This window comes from Podarcis gaigeae (assembly GCF_964106915.1).
Source record: "Podarcis gaigeae genome assembly, chromosome: 7".
NCBI lineage: Eukaryota > Metazoa > Chordata > Lepidosauria > Squamata > Lacertidae > Podarcis > Podarcis gaigeae.
Genome location: NC_139683.1, coordinates 50,271,347 through 50,288,681, shown reverse-complemented (window position 1 = coordinate 50,288,681; position 17,335 = coordinate 50,271,347). Strand labels below are relative to the sequence as shown.

The window sequence follows — 17,335 nt, the reverse complement described above, 5'->3', positions numbered from 1 at the left end:
ACAAGCTGGATGTTAGGCTACTGTACTAAGGCAGCAGTCACATCCATTGCCTTAGCCACTGCTCCTTGCAAGGTACTCACTAGGGGATGGGACCTGTAGGCTGAAAAATGTACCCCACTCCTGCCTTACAGGGACACTGTATGATACATATGGATAATTTAGGTTGGGTCTCTGGACCGTAATAAAGATTGATTGATTGATTGATTGATTGATAATTTAGGAAACAGATGTAAAATATAAAGTACACCGGTGGCAATCAAAGGCTGTTAAGCAATAGAATCAAAACTTTTATTCAGCTGTACGCAACTACAGCTATCTTCATAGCACAGTGGAGACCCAAAAGAAAATGGTAGGTGAAGCAGTGGCACCATTTGTAAGAGATATCATAAACAATAAGGCAAGTACTGCACAGACACAATCCTTTCTTTATTAAATTCTTCCTTAAAATTGTAAATAAACATGATAACATCTTCTCTTTGGCTTTAGTGCAATTAAATCAATGGCATTAATGCTTTAGATGAACTCATACATCCCAAGCATCTCTTAACAACATATTCATGCAGCTGGATTTATAATGCAGACACAACTACCAACTTCTGCGGAAAGCCTAGAAAATGACATCCATCATTGCCTTGATTAATTGTTAGGGGACATTTCAGAACTAGGGAACAAGGATGGTATCAGAGGTAAGATGGCCTGTACACATTATCTCCTCTTCCTTCTATTGTGAAATCTGACCTTCTTATCCTTTCCATCTTTTCCAGTGAATGTGTGAAACACAAGATGTTGGATGTGCCATCTGTTGATAATGTTCCTTTTTTATTAATAATAGCACAAAATGTTGCAAGCCAATTCCACATAAGTATCATACAAACATTACATTTAAAAAGCACGAATACAGATACATAAATATGTATAAAATAGTTTAACTATGTTTTAGCATCACCCTAATTATTTCCTCTTACTTGAGTGCACAAAACCCACAAGGATCTTGCATTCAGGAACAGAGGATTGTGTTCTTTCTTGTGTTGTTTATTACGAACAAGAAAAAGGTGCATCTATGTTAGAAATCTGTTACCTGGTCAATCTCCAAGGCAAACAGGCTATTCTTAGAAACAGCAATTATTTGGGGGAAAGGAGGGGAAATGTGTATAAGAACTTTTAGACAAGACAGGTTGGATCCTTAACAGCGGATGCACCAGTGCACTGGCATCAGGTCATTTAATAAACAGCTGATGTTGGCTGGGTGCCACTGGCAAATTCAACAGTTATATAGACCAAGCCTGGAATAATTGCCTGAAAACCTTTCAAAATGTGTTGTCTCCCTTGTGGATAATAACATACACAAATGATGCTACTCCCAAACCATAGGCCTTTCAAGTATAGCACTCACCCACCAAGAAGCAAATGCTATAGAAGAGGTTATGCGTTATGTCAAGTGCAAATATTCCCTTTGAATTATTTTCCTTAATCTTGAATTAACACTATAATAAAAACAATGTTAAGAAATCCAAACCGAGAACAAGAACCCACCAACAGCATACGAATGGTTTTATATACTTCCACATATGGTGCACAGTTCCAATAATATTTACACAGAACTCAGAACGTAGATTTTAAAGAACCAGCACGCACAAAAATCAGGTAGGAAAAAAATGATAAAGCACAGACACACCTCAAGTACCTCCAAGCACCACGCTCAAAAGTTTAACTTTTCCAGGAATGCTACAAATCAGTCTGAAGAGAGAATATTAGAAAACCATTAGGTTTTAGAAAACCATGGTAGTGAAAACACACAGCAATTGGATAAGCTGCTATGATGACTCAAAAAAACCATCAAGAAAACTAGCCTATCCTAGACATAAAGATGCCCCCTCCTTTAAAAGGCATCAAGTGGTTGGTTTGGATGGGATCAAAAGTCCACATCTGCCTTAGAGATGGAAGTAGCTAGAATGGACATCTGCAAGAAGACCAACGACAGGAAAGCTAAGCCTCATGAGACAGATAAGGGGCAAAGTTTCCAAAGGCAAAGCAGAAAAACAAAAAGAAGACGACTGAGAAATGGGACTCTGATAGAAAAAACTTACAATAGAATTTGTCCTCTCGGCAATAACTAATGACAGAGAGCCCCTGTCACAATGCTGGCCCTGAAACTCTAAGGGTGAACAAGATCCAGAAGGCAGTGGGAAGGTGTCTGCATTCCACATATTGGCTTGAACTGACAAGCAAATCTGCTGTAGAGAGTTAAGGCAAGTACTGGGCTGGGGTCGGGATGCTCTGGGCATGTTCCCTCAGCAGGGCAAGAGAGCAGCAGGGCAGCAGGGCAGCTGTGGCAGCACGCGCACTGGCCTTCACATCGCTTCATCTCATACTCTTTAAAGTTTTGGTAGCTTAGTTTTCACAGAAGCACAAATCCTGACCCTGCGGAGAAAGGGCAGGTGAGCTGAACACAGAGCCAGGCTAGGCCACCTCCTTCAGGAAAGAAACAAACCTGCCTGCCAACTAAATACACAACGCGGGAAAAGGACGTCAACAGCTAAAAGCAAAGGTTAAAGGTAAAGGGACCCCTGACCGTTAGGTCCAGTTGTGGACGACTCTGGTGTTGCGGCACTCATCTCGCTTTACTGGCCGAGGGACCCGTACAGCTTGCGGGTCATGTGGCCAGCATGACAAGCCGCTTCTGGCGAACCAGAGCAGCGCACGGAAACGCCGTTTACCTTCCTGCCGTAGCTGTACCTATTTATCTACTTGCACTTTGACGTGCTTTCGAACTGCTAGGTTGGCAGGAGCAGGGACTGAGCAACGGGAGCTCACCCCGTTGCGGGGATTCGAACCGCCGACCTTCTGATCGGCAAGCCCTAGGCTCTGTGTTTTAGACCACAGTGCCACCCACGTCCCCTAAAAGCAAAGTTACCTACACTGTAAATCTAATCAATGCCAATGTTATTGCCCTTGGAGGTCTGGGCCCCCACCAACTTTATATTGAACTCTATATTATTAGAAGCATATAGCACCTGATAAAAGACAGAGAGGGAGAGGGAATAAGGAAATGCCTACAAATCCACTGACCTGGGAGTCAACAGCAGAATACATTGCGAAGAGATACGTCTTCATATATACAAGCATATAGGATACGTTGCAGTTGAGATTTTGATACTACAGAATCTTGTGGCACACTCACAGTCAGTAACTCAATACTTTGTGCTGAAAACACCAGTACAGATATAGACGTGCAGAACATTTTGTCACTATTTCATCTGGCAACTAAGTAGGGACATTCACTAGTTTTAATATATGCTGTCTCCCATAATGTCCTGCCCAATAAACTATCCACTGTATTTCAAGCAACAGGGTAACGGCACTGTTTACATGCTTCCAAGTACCTGAAAAACAATTGTACCATCTGCAAACAAATATAATTAGCAACAGCGCTAACTGGAATATAAACCTTCTGTTAAATAGACAGGCTGCAATTCTATACCACTTGCCTTGAGAATAAATCCCACTGAGCTCACTTACTTCTGAGTAGACATGTATAGGATTGTACTGTGATAATCACTTTGGCATGTTACCCTAGCAATCAGAAATAGGAAAAAGTTGAAACCGTGCCAATTTAGAACCCTTCTCCCAAAAGCCAGTCTCTTCACTACATTAATCTATAGTTACAAGTAATCATATTCTTAGGGTTGCACTCAAAGCTACTCCTATTCAAAATAAACAAATGTTAGTGTTCTATTAATTTCAATGGGTCTACTTTGAGTAGAATTTAGTTGACTGTAACCCCATAGATTGCAATCCTATGCACCTTACCTGGGAGTAAGTTCCATTTAATACAGTGCTGGGCTGTATTATGTAAACATATGTAGGACTGTCAGATACTTAAATGCAAAATTAGTTCTTTGACATTATCATTCTTATACTCTGCCCATCTGCTTGGGTTGCTGCAGCCACTCTGGGCAGCTTCCAGCAGATATAAAAACTGCCTGAGATACTTCCTATGCCTTTATTTTTCAGGAAACTTGCAATTAAATTATTAATTCATATTAATAAACACAGACACTAAAAGCAAGCAAAAGTGATAGTACCCATTCTAAAGTACCGTAGTAACATTTCACAACACCTGAAGTTCCTTTCCTTACCACATTAAGGATGCAATCCTATACCCACTGACCTGTGACTAAGCTCCAGTTAAGCGATGTATGAGTTTAAGTAGACATGAATAGAACTGTACTGGAAATTGCTCAGTAAATAATTGTACCACTGGCACCACTAACTCCAAGGGACTTGTGGTCCCTCATCTCCAACCAGCCCCAGTGAGAACAGCCAATGGCAAAGGATGGTGTGAGTTGAAGTTCAACAACATACCATGTCCCCTGTCCCTGATTTACACACTGGACGATGCACTCTGAAAAACTTTCAAGAATTAAAGGTCAAAAGTTGAAAGTAACACACATAAGACTGTTGGCTTTGGTATTGATATAACCCCACACAACACTCCATTAAAATCATTCCACTGACATAGGAAATTCATCTACCTAGACACATAAAAATCTACACCAAAGAACAGAACTCACTTTCCCAGCTCATCCCATCAGCATATGCTCTACCAAAAGGTAAAGCCAAGGTAAGAACCCCCATAAAAGAAATGTGGGGGAAAGCACAAGCCAATTCTGCAAGTACTGACATTCCCTAAGTACAGACTTCTCAGTGGATGCTTATCATCTGAGTCTCTCTTTTAAAAAGTTGCATGCATAATTCCTTTGATAGTTTACAGCAGGCAGCCACTTCTATAACAATCTCTTGGGACAGATAGGTAGCCGTGTTGGTCTGCCATAGTCAAAACAAAAAAAATTCCTTCCAGTAGCACCTTAAAGACCAACTAAGTCAGTTCTTGGTATGAGCTTTCGTGTGCATGCACACTTCTTCAGATACCTCTTGGGACATCTCTGGACCACAGAACCATTTGATGCATCCATATTTTTACTGTCTGACGTGCAAAATTAAGCATTCCCAACAACAACATGCACAGTTTTAAAAAAATGTTTCCAAGTATTAGCTTTAAAACAATTCCTCAACCTGCCTCATCTCTCTATTACGTTTCATAGATATTAAGTGGTCCTGCAATAAAAAGCTTTGCTTTGCAGTGACATGAGATGTTGCGGCACCAGCTTAAACTGTATCTAGATTTCCAAAGCAGCCCCTTCAAAACCACAGGCGCAAATCAGGAAATGCATATGAACCACTTTCCAGCTTTATCCTCAGCTGGGAAGATTCCCCAACAAAACAATGTACAGTACCTAGGTGAAACCTTAATGCACAGAGAACCATCCAAAAAGCCCTGCCAGGGAAGACAAAAAGAATCACTTGATTTTAAAAAGAAAGAAAGAAAGAAAGAAAGAAAGAAAGAAAGAAAGAAAGAAAGAAAGAAAGAAAGAAAGAAAGAAAGAAAGAAAGAAGAGTGATGCCAGGGTGATTAACTACATGTCACAGCTTGTAACCAAACCCCTGGCTGACAAGGTAAGAGGAATACCAACGGATGGGAGGGAAGCCCTGATAGAATTTCGTTCCCAGTTTGCTACTTTCATTTCAGCTCCTGCAAGACAGATGCCTCTTTCCTCCTGGATGGATATTACGCCAATCCGGGAAAGGACCCACTGGAATGTGCAGTCCGGATATGGATGTGTGTGTGTGTGTGTGTGCGTGCGCGCGTGCCATATGAACAACCCAAACGTCTCGGCTGTGTGCGTGTGCGGGCAGTCCCCGTCTAACGTGTGTGCTTCTGTTCACATGAGGCGTGCGGTACATGCATCCAGCCACACACTCGCCGCTCCTGCACGCACTTTGCCTGCGTGCCAAAGACACAAAGGAGAGGGGGAGAGAGAGAGGAGAGAAGCACCTTCTGTTCTGGGGCAACCCCCGAGAAGAGTGCCCGTGTCCCTTTAAGAGCCGCAGACCTTCAACTTGGGCCTCTCCTCACTTTGTCAGACACTTTCTGGCTGTCTAGGTGGTGCTGGAGGAACTCCTTCAAGCGCGGGGACTCCCCCTTTCCCTGCGCGCGCGGCGGCGGCGGCGGCATCTCCGCTTGCCCAGCCAAGGACGGGAGAGCCCGGCAGGTTGTCCGCGCACACTCACCTTTCCTGCAAGCCCTACATCTCGCCCCTGAGGCGCCGGCAGGCGGGCTTTCCTTATGCAGAGCAGGAGAGGTCCTTTTTATCCTGCCCCCTCCCCGCTCTGTCTGTCTCCGGCAGGGCAGATCTGCGCGCTGAGGCTGCGTCTGCTTCCAACTCATTCCCAGTCTCTCCTCCTCCTCCTCCTCCTTTCCCCTCCTCCTCCTCCTCCTCCCCCTCCTCTGGCTGCTGCCTGTCTGCAGCTAGTCTGGCTCTTAGTGACAGCAGGCAAAGAACGGGGGAGACGGGGAAGGAAGGGAGACGGGGGCGTGCGGCCGGGCGCGAGCACGCGCGCGGGCGCCGGAGAGGAGGGGGAGGGGAAGGAGAAGCTTCCTGCCCAGCCCCGAGCGCGGCGATTCACAGGCTATACTGACACCTGCCGGGCTGGATGTGTCAACGGCAGGCTAGGCAAAAAGTTGCATTAGCTGAAATCCCAAACTCAACGAGAAAATCGTTTCTCTCTCCCCCCCCCTTTTGTTTGCACTACCAGTTTCCCGTTTTCTAGATTTAGCATAAATGGTGTGGTGGTTATATTTATATGCCACCCATCTGACTGGGTTGCCCTCATGGGCGTAGCCAAGGGGGGCAGGGGGCAGCTTCCCCCCCAAAAAAAAATCAATACAAATCTGAGGTTCTGCCCCTCCCCTAACAAAAGTCCTGGGTGGCTTCTAACAAAGTAAAACACCACACACAGTAAAACATCCAACATTAAAAAAATTCCCAATACAGGGCTACCTTCAGATGTCATAGAAGAGTCAGACAGTTGTTTATCTCCTTGACGCTTTCCACAAGGCAGGTGCCACTGCCAAGAAGGCCCTCTGCCCGGTTCCCTGTAACTTAGCTTCTTGCAACAAGGGAACCACCAGAAGGTCCAGGGCTGAAGGATGTGGGTGGATATGCCCCCTTCAGGTTATTGATCTTTACAGACCTCAAGCTTTTATTATTTGGGGTTGTGTATTTTTTGGCTGACTTATGGCCCACCCTTCACCCTAAAGCCCCAGGGCAGATTACAGCCTTAAGAGCAATACTGGTATCAATTAAAAACAACGTACAACCACGAAAGCAAGGCAGGCCCTCAAAGGGGAAGAGGCAGCAGCCAGGATGGAGTCCCAAGGCTTAGGCTTCACCATGGAGAAGGCCATCTCCCACTGGGCTGCCAAAGCCACCACCCAGAGTCCATAGAGAAGGAGGCGGTGTGTCAGATATTTGTTGCCTGAGCTATTTTGGACTTTCCAGCAAAATAGTTTACCTGAGCTATTTTGGAGAGCCAGTGTGGTGTAGTGGTTAAGAGCGGTAGTCTCGTAATCTGGGGAACCGGTTTCGCATCTCTGCTCCTCCACATGTAGCTGCTGCGTGACCTTGGGCCAGTCACACTTCTCTGAAGTGTCTCAGCCCCACTCACCTCACGGAGTGCTTGTTGTGGGGATGGAAGGGGAAGGAGAATGTTAGCTGCTTTGAGACTCCTTCAGGTAGTGATAAAGCGGGATATCAAATCCAAACTTTTCTTTCAGCCCCAACATGAGCACCCTGAACTGGGCATGGAAATGAACTGGGATTTCTATGCCCCTTTCTTTTCTGTCAAGGACAGTGCTGCATTACTCAGTGGGCAGGCTAAGCCAGAGCTTCAGGCACTGGCAAAGCAGGGGCACCAAAAAAATAGATTTTTAAAAAATGATTTGACATTTGATATTTCAAAGAAAGCAACCAAGTAGTCATCGTGGGGAAAATAAGACCTTTGTTAGAGTCTCTCCATTTTTCTGTACTCTTTTGTATTACTTATCTCACCCAAACCAGGGGCTGTCCTCCTAACCTGGATCAATATAAAGTGATCTTAATCGTGTGCTACAATAAATCTGTTTCAGTTTAACATTTTATTTTCTGGTTTAGTATTCAGTACTTTAGTATTCAGTATTCATTACGCTACACTGGTGTGTTGTCATAATAGAGCTTGACCGAAAACGCTAAGGTTCCCAAACAGCTTTTTAACAAACTGTAAGGGAATAGCCAATAACAATCTCAAAAGCACTGAGTAGGTATATTTTGATTCACAAAAGTAATACTAGGGTGCCAAATAAAATAAAGAGAGTCCTGTTTAGCAGGTTAATGAGAAAATATTTCACAAGGGTTAGCTTGAATTCTTTTTTCACCTATCGGCCGTCTCCACATAGCATCAACATGCCACTTTCAGAAAATTCTGCCAAGCCTTCATTTACCACAAACTGAAACCCATATCCCTCTAAGAAGCATGTTCACATTCTGCATGCCAGAGTACGACTATGTGGTTATCATATAAATATTACCTCATAATTATGTATTTTTACTACATAAATAAACTTTAATGTATGATGATTTATATGATATTATTCAGTGTACATTAGAACATAATTTGGAATATGACTTCTGTCGCTTGTTTGTGTGTATGTTTATAATACAAGGGCGGGGAATCACTTTATACATTAATAGAAACTACTGACCGCTACACACGTTTGCTCTACCATTCTCCCAAAGTGTACAGTATTGCACAATCCACTGTATGCAGCAAATCCCAATGACATAATTGCATTTGTAATTGCATATAATTTCTCAAGGTCTTTGGGGAGATGTAATTTTATTTTTATTTTTTGGTCCCTACTGCCATTTGATTTGACAGTTGGATATGATTTATGGGCTTTGTGGGGAGGGTTTATATATTGCTTATTGCAATTTAAAAATGTTTGCTATATACCACCCTGGGATCCTTGGATGAAGAAAGGTTATAAAAATTTGAAATAAATAAACAAATATGTTCCAATCCCTGAGACAGTCTGAACACTTTCAGGGCTTACATCAGATATTCTTAAAGTTACAGTACTCACTTGGGAAAAGGAAGAAACAGATCAACAAAGCCAGACAAGTTCCCAGGAGTCAAATATTACAGAAAATAGAAAATGACAGAAGTCTGCTCTTGTTACCTATATATGTAAACTAAGACCCCTCACTACATCTTCAAGCATCCATAGTCCATCCTAGAAACCATACCAAATGACTACAAAATGTTGTGCAATGTTGGATTTCTGGGTGATACCTATGACACCCCCCCTATTTGAGTATCAATTACTCAGTTTGGGGGCCCCTACAACATTATTATTTATTATTATTTATTAAATTGTATACAGCCCTATACCGAGGGTCTCATCCCTTTATCACAGGATAAAATCACGATATAAAAACACAGAACACATGATCAAAATAAAAACAAGAACAACCCTGTTGCTTTACAACTTAAATGCAAAATTTGCATATTCAAATATTAAGCGTATTTATAAAATGCAGGGTTTGTGCTACCAAGCCGTAGAAAACAACTACAAAACCTTGGCACCAGTTCGGAAGGGATTCAAAATTTCAGGTCTTGTAGAAGAAGAAGAAGAAGAAGAAGAAGAAGAAGAGGAGGAGGAGGAGGAGGAGGAGGAGGAGGAGGAGGAGGAGTTTGGATTTGATATCCTGCTTTATCACTACCCAAGGAATCTCAAAGCAGCTAACATTCTCCTTTCTCTTCCTCCCTCACAACAAACACTCTGTGAGGTGAGTGGGGCAGAGAGACTTAAAAGAAGTATGACTAACCCAAGGCATAGCTGTCAACCTTCCCTTTTTTGCGGGAAATTCCCTTATTCCAGCGCCGTTTCCCGCTGCTTCCCACTGCTATCCCAGATTGTTAGATATCCCGTAGACTGTCCCCGGGACAGGTGAGGCTGCTGATCCCTTATTTTCGAGGCTGCTGATCCCTTATTTTCAAATATGAAAGTTGACAGCTATGGCCCAAGGTTACCCAGCAGCTGCATGTGGAGGAGTGGAGACGTGAACCCGGTTCACCAGATTATGAGACTACCGCTCTTAACCACTACACCACGCTGGCTCCTATTGTAGTCAATGAAGCCACTTTTCTGATTTCTATAGCTTCTCGTTGTTTATCCCACATCATCATCATCCCCTTATACTTGACCAGCTTGGGCGGGGGGACCATGAACCCTGCAAGCCACTCCTGGAGTCTGGAGTCTTGCAGTACTGCCTTTCCTTATCATCTCCAGCTGAGGGCACATTTGCCGTTGCTGAGACCATTGGCTTTCATTTGTTGTCATTCACTGCAGTCAGCTTGAATAGGAGCATCCTAAAATTGCAAGCTGCATCTCCTGGCAATTTGGTTCTTCTGGTGCAACTTTATATTGCTGCCCAGTGCTCCCTTTCAAAATGATTATGGGGCTACTGAGAGAATTCAGATAATCTGGAAGTGTGGGTGGCTGAGTTATGTATAATTAGAGCTATACTGTTATACTCAAATAATAATAAAATATAGAAAAGGATGTTTGGCCACAATTCCCAATTTCAGTTCTAGGTTGCCTTCTCAGTTTCTTCCTCCTTAAAAAAAAAAAAAAAGAATACCCAGCATGAACTACAATACTATTCAATTGCCATTGCTTCTTTTACATTCATAACTGTGTCTGTGTCTGTTAAAATAAATGATTATTTAAATTTAAAAACTGCAAGATTCCAGTTGCCCTTTGCTTTCATTTGCATGTGTGTGTGCATATACATATGCATATATTTCTAGTTGTTACACCATGAGAAATTATCTATCTATCTATCTATCTATCTATCTATCTATCTACCTATCTATCTCATGATACAACAACTAGAGCTGAAGTGCAAATCACTCCTTTAACTAAGACTTGTGAGAAAAGTAAAAGTTGGCTGGTATAACATAGATTACTACCATTCTTGCATACATTCTCATACACTTGTCACTGTGGTTGTCACCTGACAATAATACACTATTGAATACATACTGTAGGGGAGGTTCAATGTTTACCTTGAATTGTTAGCACATGTCATTCCAAATGTTTCCATTCCTGCTGTTCACTGCAAGTTCTCCGTAACTAAGAATTAGTGCCCGAGTTTGATTTTTCCTGCTCCCTCTCAGTCCCTTTTCCTTTTGTGTTGTGTCTCTTCAGTTGTGAGCCTGAGGGCAGAGACTGTCTCATTAATATTGGTATGCTGCTCTGGGACTCTTTTTTTTTTTTTTTTGCTGAAGAGCAGGATTAAAATGCCAATAATAATTCCTTTATAGATACAGAATCTGAGCATTACTGTCCCATTATACTGCTTTCATTAAATATCTTTCAAGTCTCTAATAATTCTTTTCCTTGTTTGTCAGATAAACTAAATCAATTCAATTTCATTTATAGTTTTGGATACACAAGAGTATTATTTATACAAAATGATAATGTGGAGCTATATGAGAATCATTAATTCAGGGAATCAGGAAATACTCTGCTTTTTAAAATTAGATTTCACTATTGCCTTCAAATCAAAAAGAAAGAATTTAAATGTAAACTAAGCAAAAGTATAATCTTTCCCACAAAACCTTCTTCCAAATCTTTTCAAATGGCAATAGAAAAATGTACAGTGTTTTAATAGCTCTTACGCATTGAAAATGTAACATGTTTATTTAGTAATGTTAAAAGAATTTTGAAATAGCAGACAGGGGGCACAGGGTTATTTATAATCCCTTTGCAATTCTGCAAGAATATATGAATCTGCTTCTTTTTAAACAAAGGATCATTAATATATATATAAAATGAGCTATTTAATAGCTTCCCTCTTTCAATGATATGAAATTCACTAATGTAGGTTGGTTCTTTTACCATGTTCTCTTTTCTTTTCTTTTTTGCTGACATAATATTCTGGATTATAATGGTAATTATTGCTATTTAAAGTTTACTTATATTCCGACGTATTCTTGTAAACTGTGCAATTATGGTTTGGATGTAAAAGGAAAAATAAAAAGAATAAAAAGCTATATATTTATTCTGTGAAATTGCACTCAGGGATAAATTCCTTGTTTGTATTCACACCATCGAACATACATTCTAAACTACACTGTTCCTTTGCCAATTACACCCACACATCTGCAGACCTCCCCATTGATGCCAGTTTCTGCTTTAGTTAGTAATATATATTAGATGTGTTGGAGATTTCTTGTTAGAGCAGAATGCAACCAAAACATTTTTTTAAACTATGATTACAAATAAAATGCTATCTAGTAGAAGAAGCAGGATATGAAGGGTTTTAAAAAACAATAGGTAAAAATCCAGTACTGGGTTCAGATGTGTAATATATATTTGGATCCTGATTGAGATTTCTAGCAGTTACAAAAACCTTCCATGTATTTTTGAATAATTTGCTGTTTAAAAACTTTCCTGGACCTCCCAACCATGAAGCAAGCAACGTAAAGGCAGGAATTTATTGCTGTTAAAATCTCTAACACCATCTTCCCAAGAACTCTCAATACATACTACTTAATTCATTATTCAAATAGAGGTTAACAAACAATCTAACTTTATTCTGTAGTTATCAGCAATGAAATTGGTCTATAAAAGGAAAGTCTTATTCATACACATGAAAGGAGGATGCTGAAGTTTATCGATCATCGATTATAATCTCAATTACATAGGGTTCATTAAACTATGATTACAAATAAAATGCTATCTAGTAGAAGAAGCAGGATATGAAGGGTTTTAAAAAACAATAGGTAAAAATCCAGTACTGGGTTCAGATGTGTAATATATATTTGGATCCTGATTGAGATTTCTAGCAGTTACAAAAACCTTCCATGTATTTTTGAATAATTTGCTGTTTAAAAACTTTCCTGGACCTCCCAACCATGAAGCAAGCAACGTAAAGGCAGGAATTTATTGCTGTTAAAATCTCTAACACCATCTTCCCAAGAACTCTCAATACATACTACTTAATTCATTATTCAAATAGAGGTTAACAAACAATCTAACTTTATTCTGTAGTTATCAGCAATGAAATTGGTCTATAAAAGGAAAGTCTTATTCATACACATGAAAGGAGGATGCTGAAGTTTATCGATCATCGATTATAATCTCAATTACATAGGGTTCATTAAACCAAGAATGTCTTCAGCCCTTACATCCATCAGTTATAGAATATAAATTGTAGCAATGTTTTTACAAACCATACTGAGGTATGTTTCTGGCTTGGTGAAGCACATAATGAATCTCTGTCAGGGAAAGTGTTCATAGATAAATTCCTCCTTTTAAAAAATAAAAGTTTTTAGTAACAGCAAACACTTGCAGTACAAGCAAGCAAAACTTCACAGATGGCAAGTTGCCTGCCATCTCTCTCATAATTTAAGCATTTGGGGCCATCCAATGATGCTGAATGTTGGAAGATTCAGGACAGGCAAAAGAAAATACACCTTTATACAGAGCATAGTTAAACAAACAGCAGCATTCACACCCACCCAAAATAGTGATGGCCATCAACTTGGATGTAGTTGGTCAAGGGAGCAGTGGACTCAAAAAGGTTGAAAACTTCTGGATTAGACAAATGCATGGAGAAAGCTTTCAACAGCTACAACCCACAATGACGATATTCTTCCTCCACTATTGGAGTCAGTATCCCCCTGAATCCCAGTTGCTGGGCATCAGAAGTGAGCAGTGCTGCTTTCATTATACAACACCAACCAAAACACAATGGTGATTCAAAGTCCTCTAACACTAGTTGGTCTTCAGCTAGTGGGTCAGATCCTACAACCAGGATGTGGTCCAATCTATTATGGGTCACAACAGCAGCACTACCACCATACGAATATACGGTAAAGAAAAAATAAGAAATGGGTCATGGGTCTGAGAAAGCTGAAGACTACTCGCAACAAAGGCTTCTTCTTGATTCAGGTCCTACAAGAACTAAGGTCTGAAATTTGGCAAAAGATGCACAAATTTGGTAGCCCAGGTGAACAACAAAACAACAAAACAACTATTTATTCAGGAAAAAAATGCAAGCATATTAAAAGCACACTATATCGTCTACTTACTGTTGCTCAGGTTCTGCATAGCAGGGATGGGAAACCTGTGGTTCTGCAGTGGTTGTGGGGACTCCAGCTTCTATCAACTCCAGCCAGCATGGCCCATGGTCAGAGATGATGAAAGTTGTGGTCTCACTGGTACTGGTTGGCCAGTTGGGGACTCGTAAGATGGAATGGTAGGTTTAGCTGCACAGATTCCATGTGTCCATTCCAGGAAACAGGAAAATCTGGGACTTCTGTCTACCACTCTGCCTCTGCCAGCCATCCAATTCCATCTGTTGAAGCAGAAACTAACCACAGTACAGTGGTTCCTCGGGTTACAGACGCTTCAGGTTACAGACGCTTCAGGTTACAGACTCCACTAACCCAGAAATAGTACCTCGGGTTAAGAACTTTGCTTCAGGATGAGAACAGAAATCGCGCAGCGGCAGCAGCAACAGGAGACCCCATTAGCTAAAGTGGTACCTCAGGTTAAGAGCAGTTTCAGATTAAGAAAGGACCTCCAGAACGAATTAAGTTCTTAACCCGAGGTACCACTGTATAGGATACCCAAACCATAGCAACATTGCCTAAATAACTAATCTGTCAAGGGTGTGGCCCTTAATATAAGATTACCAGACGTCCCCGTTTCCTGGGAACAGTCCCCTGATTTACAAATCAGTCCCCATACAAAATCCATTGAAGTTGAAAAGTGTTCCCAGATTCATTGAAAAAAATCTGGCAACCTTATCTTAATAGCTTGAATTAGCACTTTGGAGCTTGAGTAAACAGGAAAAGCCCTCAACACAACATGTTAAAACCTAATTGAATTATCTATTTAAGTTCTCTGAATTTAAGAAGTTGTGCAGGAAATAACAGTGTGTGGCAGCAGCATTTCCAGGGTAATCAAGAGCTGCACTATACATTTAATGCACATTTTAAAACACGCATCTCCCAGCACCCTTAACAAATCTCAATTCCTAGGATTATTTGGGGGAAGCCATGTGTTTTAAATATGCTTTGAATGCATGGTGTGGCTATAACTACCATCTTGTCTACAGGCTGCAGTTGATCTACTGGTTGCCAGCCGAGTTCTTAGGATTCTTCAAATCCTAAATTTCTTACTGTGTAACTGACAAGCATTTGTCAAACATGCTTTGAGAGGCTGAAGGATTTGGATTATTTCTCTCCATATGATTCATGTCATCAAAATGCTGGATTTTGGTTTGGGTAAAGTAGCTCCATTGTGAAGCTCTACAACTGTAAGGCAAAAATTAGCAGTAGGGTCTGTTTCTTCCCTGTTCCCATGTGAGTCATTTGCTAACATGGCATCTTAGACTGGCCTGAGGCATTTTGGAAGTGGAGAGCAAACAAAATGGGTTTTAATGCACTTGTAAGAGGGCACTTCAGTTTAAAACTTTTTTTCTCCCCCCCTTTGTCTTTTAGCTATTAGGTGGCTAAATGGGAACTCCTGTGGGCTTTTGTCTGCAAACCATATGAGAGCATAAAAGCTTGGAAAACTTGGAGGAATTTTGAAGCGGGTTCACACTGCTTCATTGAAAGCGTGGGTGGTTTTGAAGTTCAAATGGCTCTCGTCACCAGGAGCTAAAAACGGGGGGGGGGGGGGGGGAGCCAATTTGAAACAACAACAAAGGCAGCTTTAAAAGCCTAATAATGCATTGTGGTGAAAATATATGAAATTGAAGCCTGACACATGAAATTTCTCCAAAAGTTCTGTACGGAATCAATAGTGAAAAAGAGGTGGATTTGCTATTTTTTTATTTAGTCTCAAAGGTATGCTGGATCCTAGTTTGCCCGCATCTGTGTTTTTCCAATCATATCGGGCTAATATATTTCACAATACCCTTCAGAAAAAGGAGGAAAACCACTGGGGGGGAAATAGCATGAATTTTAATTCACGTCAAGTGGTGCCAAGCCAAGAAATGATGCCTCGCTGGTCTTAGAAACCTTCACAGACTTTACAATGAGACGTCAATTTTTGCCTTTGAGAAAGCTAATGCAGTGCCCACCAGGACCAGCTCTACAACATTCCGGCTGCCAATCATTACAATAACCAAAGAGAGCTGTGTGTGAAATCCTGCCATTGATTTTTACATTAATCGCTGGCACACTCTGCTCTTGTGTTTCGCTTTGATGACTGCAAGCCTAATGGGCAGAGCGGGTAAGAATGAAAAGGTGCTGATCTGCAGAGGTCGGCTGGAACGGAGGACTTAGTTTATACTGCTTGTGAATCCAGGGCCTGAGAAGTATGAAACTGCCTATGAAATTATGAACCAGATTACAGTGGTACCTCAGGTTAAGTACTTAATTCGTTCTGGAGATCCATAGAATCATAGAGTTGGAAGAGACCACAAGGGCCATCGAGTCCAACCCCCTGCCAAGCAGGAAACACCATCAGAGCACTCCTGACATATGGTTGTCAAGCCTCTGCTTAAAGACCTCCAAAGAAGGAGACTCCACCACACTCCTTGGCAGCAAATTCCACTGTCAAACAGCTCTTACTGTCAGGAAGTTCTTCCTAATGTTTAGGTGGAATCTTCTTTCTTGTAGTTTAGATCCATTGCTCCGTGTCCGCTTCTCTGGAGCAGCAGAAAACAACCTTCCTCCCTCCTCTATGTGATATCCTTTTATATATTTGAACATGGCTATCATATCACCCCTTAACCTCCTCTTCTCCAGGCTTAACCTGAAAGGCTTAACTCTTCTCCGTTCTTAACCTGAAACTGTTCTTAACCTGAAGCACCACTTTAGCTAATGGAGCCTCCTGCTGCTGCCGTGCAATTTCTGTTCTCATGCTGAAGCAAAGTTCTTAACCTGAAGCACTATTTCTGGGTTAGCGGAGTCTGTAACCTGAAGTGTATGTAACCTGAGGTACCACTGTACAAGTAAATCGTATCCTCCACTGCCACTCAAGGGAAATTCCTTGAATGCCTCAAATACAATGTAGTACACTTGGGCTAATGTGATCCAATACATTTAGCTCAGAAACAAGGCTTCCACCCACCACCTTAATGTTCCTCATCATCTTGGTTTAGATATGCTGCTGGGGTTAACTGCCTCACAATCCCCCACCTTCAGGAGGATGCAGCACTGTCTTGTGTTGACAGGCTCCGACAGAAGAGGAAAAAACAGAGGTGAGAAGCAAAACAGGAGGCAGCAGTGACTGAACAGCAGCCTGCCCAGGAGGGTGCATTATTATAATATAGAACCAGGTGCCGCCTTAACAGATGGATCCGGACCCACCTGCCTGGACAGCACACGTTTCAATCACGATCATCACACAAGGTGCAAGAATCCCGCG

The 17,335-nt window shown here is 41.6% G+C and overlaps 1 protein-coding gene across 5 annotated transcripts in view; it reads right to left on the bottom strand.

Annotated features, from left to right (window-relative positions):
* Positions 1 to 7,514, bottom strand: part of LDLRAD4 (low density lipoprotein receptor class A domain containing 4) — a 280,021-nt gene extending 272,507 nt beyond the window's left edge. Inside the window, exon 1 of one of the 5 annotated variants that reach the window (XM_083747042.1) lies at positions 7,417 to 7,514. The gene's annotated coding sequence lies outside the window, so the exon portion shown is untranslated. Of the gene's footprint in view, positions 1 to 5,534; positions 5,554 to 6,132; positions 6,468 to 7,416 lie in introns of those variants that run through there. The other 4 variants (XM_083747040.1, XM_083747041.1, XM_083747046.1 and 1 more) reach the window with 4 other exon arrangements.
* Positions 7,515 to 17,335: the final 9,821 nt, after the last annotated feature.